This window comes from Neovison vison, chromosome 2, assembly GCF_020171115.1.
Source record: "Neovison vison isolate M4711 chromosome 2, ASM_NN_V1, whole genome shotgun sequence".
Lineage (NCBI taxonomy): Eukaryota > Metazoa > Chordata > Mammalia > Carnivora > Mustelidae > Neogale > Neogale vison.
In genome coordinates, this window is record NC_058092.1 from 64493821 (window position 1) to 64505323 (window position 11503).

The 11503-nt window shown below is 38.4% G+C and overlaps 1 pseudogene; it reads left to right on the forward strand.

The window, feature by feature from the left end:
* The first annotated feature begins 596 nt into the window (after positions 1-596).
* LOC122901557 lies at positions 597-714 on the forward strand (annotated as a pseudogene).
* The last annotated feature ends 10789 nt before the right edge of the window (positions 715-11503 follow it).

Consider the following 11503-nt stretch of genomic DNA (forward strand, 5'->3'; position numbering starts at 1 on the left):
TTCGCTTGAATACAGCATGAGGAGTTCACTAGCCTCAGAAAAGGCTTATTTCATTCTTGTCTGTTCTGCTGGTTAGACATGCCTGCCAGTGACCTAAAGTCTTCTTCGCTAATAGTTCTACCTACGTAGCCCTCTGGAGTAATAAGAACGCTTAATCTGTCAGTTGCCCAAAGTCTTTTTCCTGGGAATTTAAATTTGTCCTCCAAGACTTAACTCATATGTCATTTCTGTGTAAAGTTTGTGTGTGTGATAGTTGAAAGCTGGTGGTTTTTTTTTTTCTTTTACAGGTCCTGTTGGTCCCACTCTGGTTATGTGTGTGTGCGTAATTATTACTGCGTTTTTGAGTTTGGTGATAGCGTCATTTTTTTAAGTCATAGGAGTAGAATTTTCTGTTTCCATATTTAATTTCTTTCAAGATTGACCCTGTTTGCTGCAACCTAATAAAGTCTACTGCTATACTAAATATTGCTCATTAGTCCTAGTTTCATGCGATAATTTAATAAAACATGAAGAAATGAAGACTCAGAGAACTTTAGTTGCCCAACGTTTTAGTAAGTGGAATTTGCCCCCAGTTCTCTCTTAAAAAACATATCCAAGTGCTCGCTTTAGCGGCACATATACTAAAATTGGAATAATACAGAGACGATAAGCATACCCCCACCCCACCCCGAGCACCAGGATGACATTCGAACTCGAGAAGCATTCCATATTTTTGAGTGCCCTTGTCACGGTGAACACCACGTGGTATGTGGAAGTGTTGAACCACTATATTGTACACCTGAAACTAATATTACACTGAGTGTGAACTAACTAGAATTAAAACAAAAGTTTAAAAAGCAAAAACAAAACAAAACGAAAGAATAGGAAGCAAATGAAAAGTTTGGTATAGCATAATTGTAGCGTATGCGTATGTGTGTATTTACTTCACTAGACAACAGAAGGAGAATAAGAGGAATGTATATAAAGATGATTTTGGACTATTTTTTGAACCACCAAAAGTAAACCGTTAAAAAAAAAAAAATGCATGCAAGTCCAATTTCTTGCTCTCACTACCAGATCTACTTTTTACTCCCTCTGTTTCTGGCTTGCCTCCAGCTCCGCCCCGCCCTCCCCTCCCCCATGCAAATGAGGGCATGACTATAGATTTCCTGTCTAGGCAGCCACCTCACTCTCTATTCCTCATTTTTATTTGACTTGAATTGTGAGAAAAGGTGTTGTCCTGATATATTGCCTAATCATAGTGTAGCTTTTGGCTTGATACTGACTCTTTTTAGCCATCTTAACTGTATTATCTGTGATTATGGTTTTTTAAAAAAATCTTAATTAAAGTGGTGATGAAATTAATTCACTGCTGTGCTAATGTTCAGAAAAAAAGTATTCCAGAGACCGATGTGAATTAATAGAAGGGGTTTGAAAGCTCCGTTATTGGTCTAGGGGATGATACAAAGTCAAAACTGCTAGCATTATTTTTTTCAAGATTTGGAATGATGCTTCGGAAGGTGTTTGCAAGTTGTATCTACTAGATAGAAATATGCAATATGTCAAGCAATATGAGAGCCTGCACTATAAGGAAAGGGTGCAGTGACAGTGGGGAATCACCTCAAAAATCACGGTGAATCCTAGGGGCGTCTGGGTGGCTCAGTAGGTTAAAGCCTCTGCCTTCGGCTCAGGTCATAATGCCAGGAGTCCTGGGATTGAGCCCCATGTCGCATTGGGCTCTCTGCTCAGCAGGGAGCCTGCTTCCCTTCCTCTCTCTGCCTACTTGTGGTCTCTGCCTGTCAAATAAATAAATAAAATCTTAAAAAATAAATAAGTAAATAAGATTTTTTTAAAAATCACTGTGAATCCTAAAAATAAGGACAGTGATAGGGAAGGAAAAAATAGAATTGAAATTCTCACTGTAGGATCTGGTGATAATTTCTAATCTTCTCCAATTTTTTCTCTCCTTCCCTCTCCCCCTTACCAAAACACATGTGTGGACATGAGGCATTCTTTACTATCATTTTAGAAGTACATATCTCCGCTTTTATCCTAAATCATTTTCTTCACATCTTTTTCTGTCTAATGAACTTAACAAGGTATTACCAGGAACCAACTGCGATCTCACAACTATGCTAGTTACTCCAAAAGATTCATAGAAAGATAACTACAGTATCCTTTTTAGAATTTTAAATCAGTTGGTAAGAAAAACTGTACAGAGGGGAAACAGCCCTCCTGCTGATATATTCAGTATATCATCCAGGACTAAACCCGTCATGCTAGATATGTATGCTATAAGGCTCAGGGAATTTATTCATTTATCCCAAAGACACTCAGTGAATGCCTTGCATGTGTAGGATTCTGGCGGAGGCCTAGAGAAACAAAGATGAATCAGATATTCTCCCTGACCTTAGGGGCTCAAAATGCTACTGGGAGCCACAGAAGTGTAAATGGATGATTAGAAATCACCGTGGATGGGCTTTGTGCGAGAACTGGAAAGACAAGTAGAGTTTTACTATATGCAGAGCAAAGGGAGCTGGTAAGACAAGACGGCACAGCTCAGCTCAGGAAGAGGACAAGAGAAATACAGGAGGGTGGAAAGGCGCACAGCCTTTCGAGGGAAGAGATTTTAATTGGGAGGAGAATTGTAGAGAGATGGGGAGCCTAGTGTGATTGGGATTTGGCAGTTAGGGTGTTGCTTGGAGGTTGTGTTGGGAAGGGCTGCAGAAAGGTGCTGTATCATACTAAAAGGGACACTGAGAGCATTTTTCATGACTTTTGTTTTACAGTACATGTGTTATTTTATGGCATAACTTTTTACCTACACCAACCTTAATAGGTTCTACTTCCTACACTCTCTCCTTAGCATGCATAGTGCCCACAGCAAGAAATACAGTACGTTTAAATATTTGTAATTTATAAAACAATCTAACCAAATATTAAATGAAGACTGTTCTACATTTCTTCCCTGACAAATATATCTTCATAACAAGCTGGAAGATAAGTTTTGAGTTTAAGAGTTCCTGGAATCTTCCAAGTTTCAGGCTGAAATCTGGTGGTTTGAGGAAATCCACTGCCACTCTTCCCACACCTCATTATATCCCACGCTGTAGGATGTTCAAATCTATCTAGAAACGTCCGTCCACTTGCTTGGCTATGTTACAGCCCCTGGCCCCCCACAACCACACATTAGCTCACCCAGGGCCTAGAAGGATGTCATCTGAGGTGTGGTCCACTCCTAGGAGGACAGATTCCAGGAATAATTCTCCATATGCCTTAGTGATGGACTTGAGCCATGAATCATTGGTACCAAGGATGTGGCCTCGAAGTTGGAATGGGGAAAGGTACAGGTTCCTAGCGGGCTTGTTACTTTGCCCCTGGCATTCTACCCCAGTCAGGGAGCATGGACCGAGAAGGGCCAGAGTTAAGTGTCTGTCAAAGTGCAGGATACAGGGAAGGGGCCTCTCTGACCCAGGTCTCAGAGCAGTATTTCCCTTATCCCTCTTGTTCTGATTTAGTTATCTGAAGTCCTTTACTCTTCTAGGGATAGTCCTGATGGTTAGAACTGAGGGCTTGTTATGATGATATTCCCAAAGCTTCCAACAGGACAGCTCTTCCATTTAACTATTAATTTTAATCTCCCCGTGAAGGACTATCTACGGCAGCCATCTTCCTCCAGAACAGAAACAACCTGTGTGCGTGTGTGTGTGTGTGTGTGTGTGTGTATAGGAGGGAAGAGTGAGATAGGAAATTCAACTTTCTTACAAGCCAAACATGATGGATTATTAATTATCAAACATTAAACACTTTGCAAATGTCTTCATCTCCTAGTTCATCATATGTTTCTCTGTCACTATAGAGAATACCCTTTTTTTTCAGTCACTCTGTCTATTCCCTGCCCCCCCTCATCTCTACAGCCTGTAAACACTAGAGTGCCCCAGGGCCCAAACCTCAGACTTCTAATCTTTCTCATTTCCATTCTTTGTGTGATCTCATCTAGCCTTCCCAGAAAGATTACCTCCATGCAAAATACCTAGATTTGCATTTCCACCTTGGACTTCTCTGAACTCCAGACTCATGTATGCATCTGCTTACTCAAGGGTTTATTTGAAAATCTATCATTATCCTAAAACTGGATATTAACAATCCACTATCAAAATGGGGGTATTTAATATAGGTACTCAATAATTGATAGAATAAGCAGCCAAAATTGAGTAAGGATAGATGAAATTTAAACGGCACAATGAATTATTTAGGACTAGTAGGAACATTATATCCCAAAACTCCAGAACACACATTCTTCTCCAGTACATGTGGCATATTCATAAAAATTAATGATGTGCAAGGCCATAAAGAGAACCTCAATACATTTCAAAGGATTAGTGTCAAGCAGAGCTTATTTTCTGATCACAGTGCATATAGTTAGAGACTAATAACAGAAGAACTTAAAAACGCTAAGTGTTTGGAAATTTTAAATCAGTAAGAAACTCCTGGTTTCTTTTGGAAAAAGAAACAATGGATATTAGGAGATATTTGTAACAGAACAGTCGTTGAAAGAGTATTTATCAAAACTTGTGGTATGCAGCTAATGTGCTACTTAGAGGAGAATTTATAGCCTGAAATGCTTCCATTAGTAAGAACAGCTGATGGGACACCTGGGTGGCTCAGTTGGTTAAGCAGCCAACTCTTGATTTCAGGTCAGGTCATGATCTCGGTCGGGGTGGTGAGACTGAGCCCTGCATCAGGCTCTGCACTGAGCGTGAAACCTGCTTTAGGTTCTTCCTCTCTCGAAGTCAATTACCATATGGTTTCCCTTACTTGTGGAACATAAGAAATAGCATGGAGGGCATTAGGAGAAGGAAGGGGAAAATGAAGGGGGTGGGAATCAGAGGGGGAGACGAACCGTGAGAGACTGTGGACTCTGATAAACAAACTGAGGGTTTTAGAGGGCAGGGTAGGAGGATGGGTCTGCCCAGTGATGGGTATTAAGGAGGGCACAGACTGCATGGAGCACTTGGTGTTAAACGTAAACAATGAATCATGGAACACTACATGAAAAACTAATGACATTATTGTATGGTGACTAACATAACATAATAAAAATAATTAAAAAAATAAAGGATTCTCCCTCTTTTTCCCTCTTCCCCTCCCCCTCTCTAAAATAATAAACAAGTCTTTAAAAAAAGGTAAGAAAGATGAAAATTAGTGAATTAAGTATTCAACATATTTAGTTAGACACAGAATACAAGAAAACCTTAAAATATTGGACAGAGAGAAACAACAGTGATAAAAGTAGAAATCAACGATGTGGAGGAGGAAAAAGCTACTATAAAGAGGAAAGCAAATCAAATGTCAGTTCTTTAAGAAAGATAAGTTACTTCAAAACAGGCAAAACAATGGGAAGAATAATCAGAGAACAAAGATAACAAATGAGTGATTCTAAGAAGGAAACAGGGTGGTAGTTACTACACATTGAGTGGAAATGAAGAAATAAAAAGTCTGAATTAAGATCAACTTCATACCAGAAAAAGCTTGGAGACTGAGATGAGATAGGCAAATTCCTAAACAACTCTAACTTCTCAAAGTTGATTCACAAATAAGGAAGAAAACTGAAGAGTCACAAAACCCGAGAAACCAAACCAGAATTTATTTATTTTTGTTGGTTTTGCTGACAGTCTATCAAATATTCAGGAGATAAATTATTCTAATCTTACACAAACTATTCTCAGAGTAGAGAAGGAAAGACATTCCCTTTTGTATTTGTTGAGGCTGACACAATGTGGATATGAGATCTGTCAGTGATCACAGAGAAGGGAAAAGTTACAGCTCAGTGTCTCTTATGAACATTAAGGAAGAAGTGCTATTTAGCCAGCCAAATGTAGATGTAGTTAGAGAACATTTTCATGACCAAATTGTATTTATCCCAGAAATTCAAGATTGGCTTAAAATTGGAAAGCCAATAAATGTAATTCATTACATTAACAGATAAGAGAAAATATTATATGATCATCTCAATACTATAGTAAAAGCATTTGATGAATTTCAACAAAGTAGGAGACAAAATTGTCATTATTTGACAAATATATTTTACAATGTATATAGATGTTTAAAAAGTCCTACTGAGTTACTGTGTTTACCATTTCTACATAACAGCAAAATATAACTAGAAATATAACATGAAATGTACTTTCATAATATCAAAAAATATATAAACTATTCAGTAATAAAGATACAAAAGACTTTTGAGGATAAAATTACAAACTCTTATTGAAAGGTATTAAAATATGTAAATAAATGAAAACTGTACCATGATCATGGATGAAAGAAATCAATATCATAAAGTTGCCTGTTTTCCACAAGGGAAATTAGGAAATGTTTCCCTACAAGGTAGTAAAAAAAAAAAAATTCTAAAGCTATAGCAATTATCAGTTTTGTATTGTCTTAGGGATAAATAGCCCAAGAGAACAGCAAGAGTCTAGAAATAAATCTATTTAATGCAGAAACATGATATATGAGAAAATTGGCATTGCAGATTAGTTTAGGGCAGGGGCAATGACAGATTGTTTAATAAAAAGCATTAGAACAATTGATTCATCACTGAACAAAAAATGAAATTGGACCCTTACACACACAAAAAAATCAATTCCATAGAGTTTAAATATTTACCTGTGAAAGAAAAATTATAAAACTTTTAAAACAGAAAATAGAAGAATTCCTTTATGACCTATGGATAGTTTAACATTTCTTAAATAAGACAAAAGACATCCACTTATAAAAGACAATACATTTAATTATGTGGAATTTTTATTTTTTTTTATTTTTATTTTTTTTAAAGATTTTATTTATTTATTTATTTGACAGAGAGATATCACAAGCAGATGGAGAGGCAGCAGAGAGAGAGAGAGGAGGAAGCAGGCTCCCCGCTGAGCAGAGAGCCCGACGCGGGACTCGATCCCAGGACCCTGAGATCATGACCTGAGCCGAAGGCAGCGGCTTAACCCACTGAGCCACCCAGGCGCCCTGTGGAATTTTTAAAACTTCTGTTCACTACGGGGCACCTGGGTGGCTCAGTCTGTTAAGCAACAGACTCTTGATTTCGGCTCAGGTCATGATCTCAGGGTTGTGAGTCTGAGCCCCGCATCGACCTCTGCGTTCAGGGGAGTCTGCTTCTTTCCTTCTCCCTCTGCCCCTTCCCCTACCCATGCTCATGCTCACGCGCTTGCTCTCTCTCTCTCTCAAATAAGTAAATAAATCTTAAAAACAAACAAACAAACAAACAAACAACAAACAAACCTCCTGTTCACTAAAAGACACAATAAAGAGAGGCATAAGAATCCAAAAGCTGACAAAAGATGTTTACTCCATTTATCCCACCATTGATTAGTGTCCAAAGAAACAGCAGGAAAATATCAAGCATTGGGCATTGATTTTCATATGGAACAAGAGAACTCCTGTATATGGCTCGTAGGACTACACATTGCCACAGCCTCTTTGGAAAAACTGGTTGGCATTTTATAATGATTTTGAAACACGTCCATTACCTATACTAGCATCTCCACTCCTAGATAGAGCCAAGGAAATTTTGTAAATGTGTATGTGGAGACATGTACAAGAATTTTCACAGCGGCAAAACCTAGAAACAACCCGCTCTCTAACAACACCAGAATGGGTCAACTGACATAACCAAACTATGGTGCCATATACAGCCGCTGAGTGCGTGGGTGTGTTAAGTGAGGTAAGTCAGACACAGAAAGACAAATACTGTAGGAGTTCTCTTATAGGAAGAATCTAACAAACAAACAAACAAACAAACAAAAACGCCAAACTCATAAAAGCAGAGCAAAATGGTTGTTACCAGGGGCTGGGGGGAGGGGAAATGGGAGAGATGTGGTTTAAGGATGTGTGTTTGCAACAAGTGGATAAATGAGTCCTGGAGACCTAACACGCAGTATAGTGATTATAGACAACACAACTGTATTATAAGCATTAAATCTACTAATAGACTCGATCTTGACTGTTTCCAACACTAAAGGAATGATAACTAGGTGACACAATAGAAGTGACAGCTAGCACTACCATGGTGATCACACTGCTGTGTAAATGTGTGAAATCACTATGCTGAATACCTTAACCATACACAATGTTATATGTCGACTGTTATCTCAATTTAAAGAATGAGTGAACTATGGAAATATACACTAACATGGATGGTTTTCAAAAGAATTTTTGATTGAAAAAGAAATAAGTTATTGGTATTCTGTATTATTACATGCTACATGCATCTAAAGTACAAAAAATGGCAAAGTCAAACAACATGTATTTCCAAGAGTATACACACATCTAGCAAAACTATGTGAGAAGCAAAGGAAACAGTTAGAATTCAAGATAGTGTTTGCCTCAGAAGGAAAGGAAGAGTGAGTAGTGTGTCAGGGAGGGGAACACAGTAGGGCTTCACCAAGTGCACAATAATGTTCTATTTCTAAAGCTGAGTAGTAGGTCTATTTTTAAACTATAGATACACATTTTGATTTGTTTGATGTGTTTCACCGTAAGAAAGAGAAATAAATATGAATGTCTCAGAAAATCTTGGTAAGTCTTGGTCATTTTAAAAAACGATGATCAAGGGGCGCCTGGATGGCTCAGTGGGTTGAGCCGCTGCCTTAGGCTCGGGTCAGGATCTCGGGGTCCTGGGATCGAGTCCCGCATCGGGTTCTCTGCTTGGCAGGGAGCCTGCTTCCTCCTCTCTCTCTCTGCCTGCCTCTCTGCCTACTCGTGATCTCTCTCTGTTGGATAAATTAATAGAATCTTAAAAAAAAAAAAAACCAAAAACGATGATCAAATTAGTTATGGGAGAGACAAGTGAAAAAACAGAAGGAGTTGGAAATTTGCTCCTTTTTAAGAAAATTGAAACTGAGAATTACAGAAAACATATAGCGGTGGTAGTTTACGTAAGGAAGTTAAGGTGTGCTTTACCTAATACATCCCCACACAAATGAAAGTCTGCATTTATATTATGACCTAGGCTAGACAATGTACATGTATATGTTTTAAGCAAACATCCTTAGTGTGTTTATGAATCTCTTTTTATGATTTGCTCCCCTACTAAGCTTTCTCAAGTAACCAAACGAATACTGATAATAAGAACATGAGATAAGAAGCCTTCGGTGGTAGTGTAGCATGGGATTAAGCTAAAATCTAGTCTTTTTTCTTTTTCCATTACCCTGTGGATGGCAGTTTGTGAAAAAGAGTGACTAGATAATAGATAAAATATATATCTGTGTGTCGTCGGAGTCAAATTTGTAAGTCCTGTTAACATAAGTATCTCATGTTTCCTGGGAATTCATATCTAACTTGTGAACACTGTGTCTGTTTAATCTGTGCTGACTATTGTGACAGAGACTGCCTGTTTTTCTCCCTCAGAATGATAACTTAGAGACATTTCCCAGGCCCCTTTCATCATAGGTCATAGGGCTGAGTTTCAGTCTGTGGGATACAGGTGCCAATCATGAGCAAGACTTTCATGTCTAGTCAACAACAATAAAAACAACAACGAACTAAACCTGCCATAAAAACCTACCAGGTACGATCTGCAGTGCATTCTCCTTGCAGCTAATCTGAACGGAGGAGACCCTCCAGCAAAACCTGAGAGACGGAAGCGGTGAGCGGTGGATCCTCAAGATGGAAGGAGCCTTAGTCATCAGAACACAACTTGCAAGAGAGTCTTCCCGACTGGGAGGGCCCGCACTGACTAAGGAATAAATTTCAGTGGGGTTTATCCATAACAGCCATTAGAATTTACTGTACACTAGATCAGAAAACCTAATAGTTAAGGGGAAAAGAAAAAAGGAAAAGGAAGGCTACAACTGTATGTCTTTTTCTTCTCCCTAGAGAAGACATTCAGAGCAGGCCAAGAAGTCTCCCTAGAGAAAACGTCCAGATGTCCAGACCACGTTCACCAGCTGGCTGGGCAGAGCCAAAGAAGAAAGAGGGCAACTCTTTTCATTTGCTGCCTGATGGTCTTTGTAAACTGTGGCTAAGGAGTTTGTAGCCAGAGTTATATTTACCAGTGGCCTCATTAGCTAGCCAGTGATGGGACGCAAGGCCATTAAAAGCTTGAGTGGAATTAATAGGCATTCATGGATCCAAGAAATATTTATTGAGCAACTGTTATACGTCAGAAACTGTCAGCACAAACAATGAATTTTGTTCACACACACTAATAAAATAAAATTAAATAAAAAAAAGAAAAAAAGAAACTGCCAATGTTTCTGAGTATACAGTATTGTAAAAGTATTTTCCAAAGTGGAAATACCAGAATTATTAATGCCAGAATTATAGATGATATTGAGAGTCTAGATTTTATTTATCCAAAAAGCCCTCTACGCTCTTGACAGAAAGGACAATTTCTTTGTTTTGTTTAGCTACACCTTGAATTTTGCTTTTCCCCCTTCCCAATAGAAATAATCATGTATTTTTTAAAGATATGACGGAGACTTCTGGTACTCCCAAAATATCATTGTGATTCACTGCTTTTCTCTGCCCTCATATAACTAGGTGGGGCCATGTGACCAATTCTTGCTGGCATAAAATTAAAGGAAATCTGCGTGCTTTCTAATCTGAGGCAGATAAGAGGTTAGGTCTTCTACACACACACACACACACACACACACACTCTATTCTACCCAGTGGGCTAAAAGCAAGGGATTCTGGGATCCCTGACTTGCAAGTTGGAAATATTAGGGTCCCCAAGACATAGCTTGGCTAAGAGCCATGTAGGATTGCTACATTGACTGCATTAATCCAACTAGATTTAAGGCTTTATTCAATGAACAGTCTCCTTATAAACACCAAAGCCTGTGTTACATATTAAAACAAAGGAAAACAGTAAAAGAGAAACATGATTCATTAAATGTTAGAGAAGAACAAGGGAAAAGATACAATCCCAGCCCCCCCCCTGTGTATTACTGAAGCGGCTTCTTGTTGAAATAGGCAAATGAAGGTGCAAATCCCCACCCCTTTCAGACACCTCACCAGTTTGCTCTTCCAATGCCACATGTAGAAGCTGAAATGAAAGGGTTTGAATTATCACATGCAAAGGCCTTGTTTATTTACCACATCTCTGTGGAAGTCTGAAAATTCAACATTAAAATAATTGGAAAATTTTGTGAGTCAGTGTGGAATTACTGATGATTTCTTTTTCACTCAAGGGAATTGATTTAATTGGGAAAGAGAATTAAAGTGCTTTATTAATGTTGCTAACATAATTATCATTAAATATTATTAATACACCAGCAGTGATATATGCAGTGATATGCTATAGGGAGAGTAAATGAGAAAAAAATAAAGGCCTTGCATCAATTTGTTAGATTTAAGAGGGAAGAGCTCTTCCTAGAGCAGGAATTTTTGCATGGTATTTGTAAAAGCAATCGGATCTTTTCTCAAAGTCAGCTGAAGATGGAGACAGCCAAGAAAGGGTACTTTGGATGTAAACAGCTACTTTCTTCACAATGAACATTAACACCAG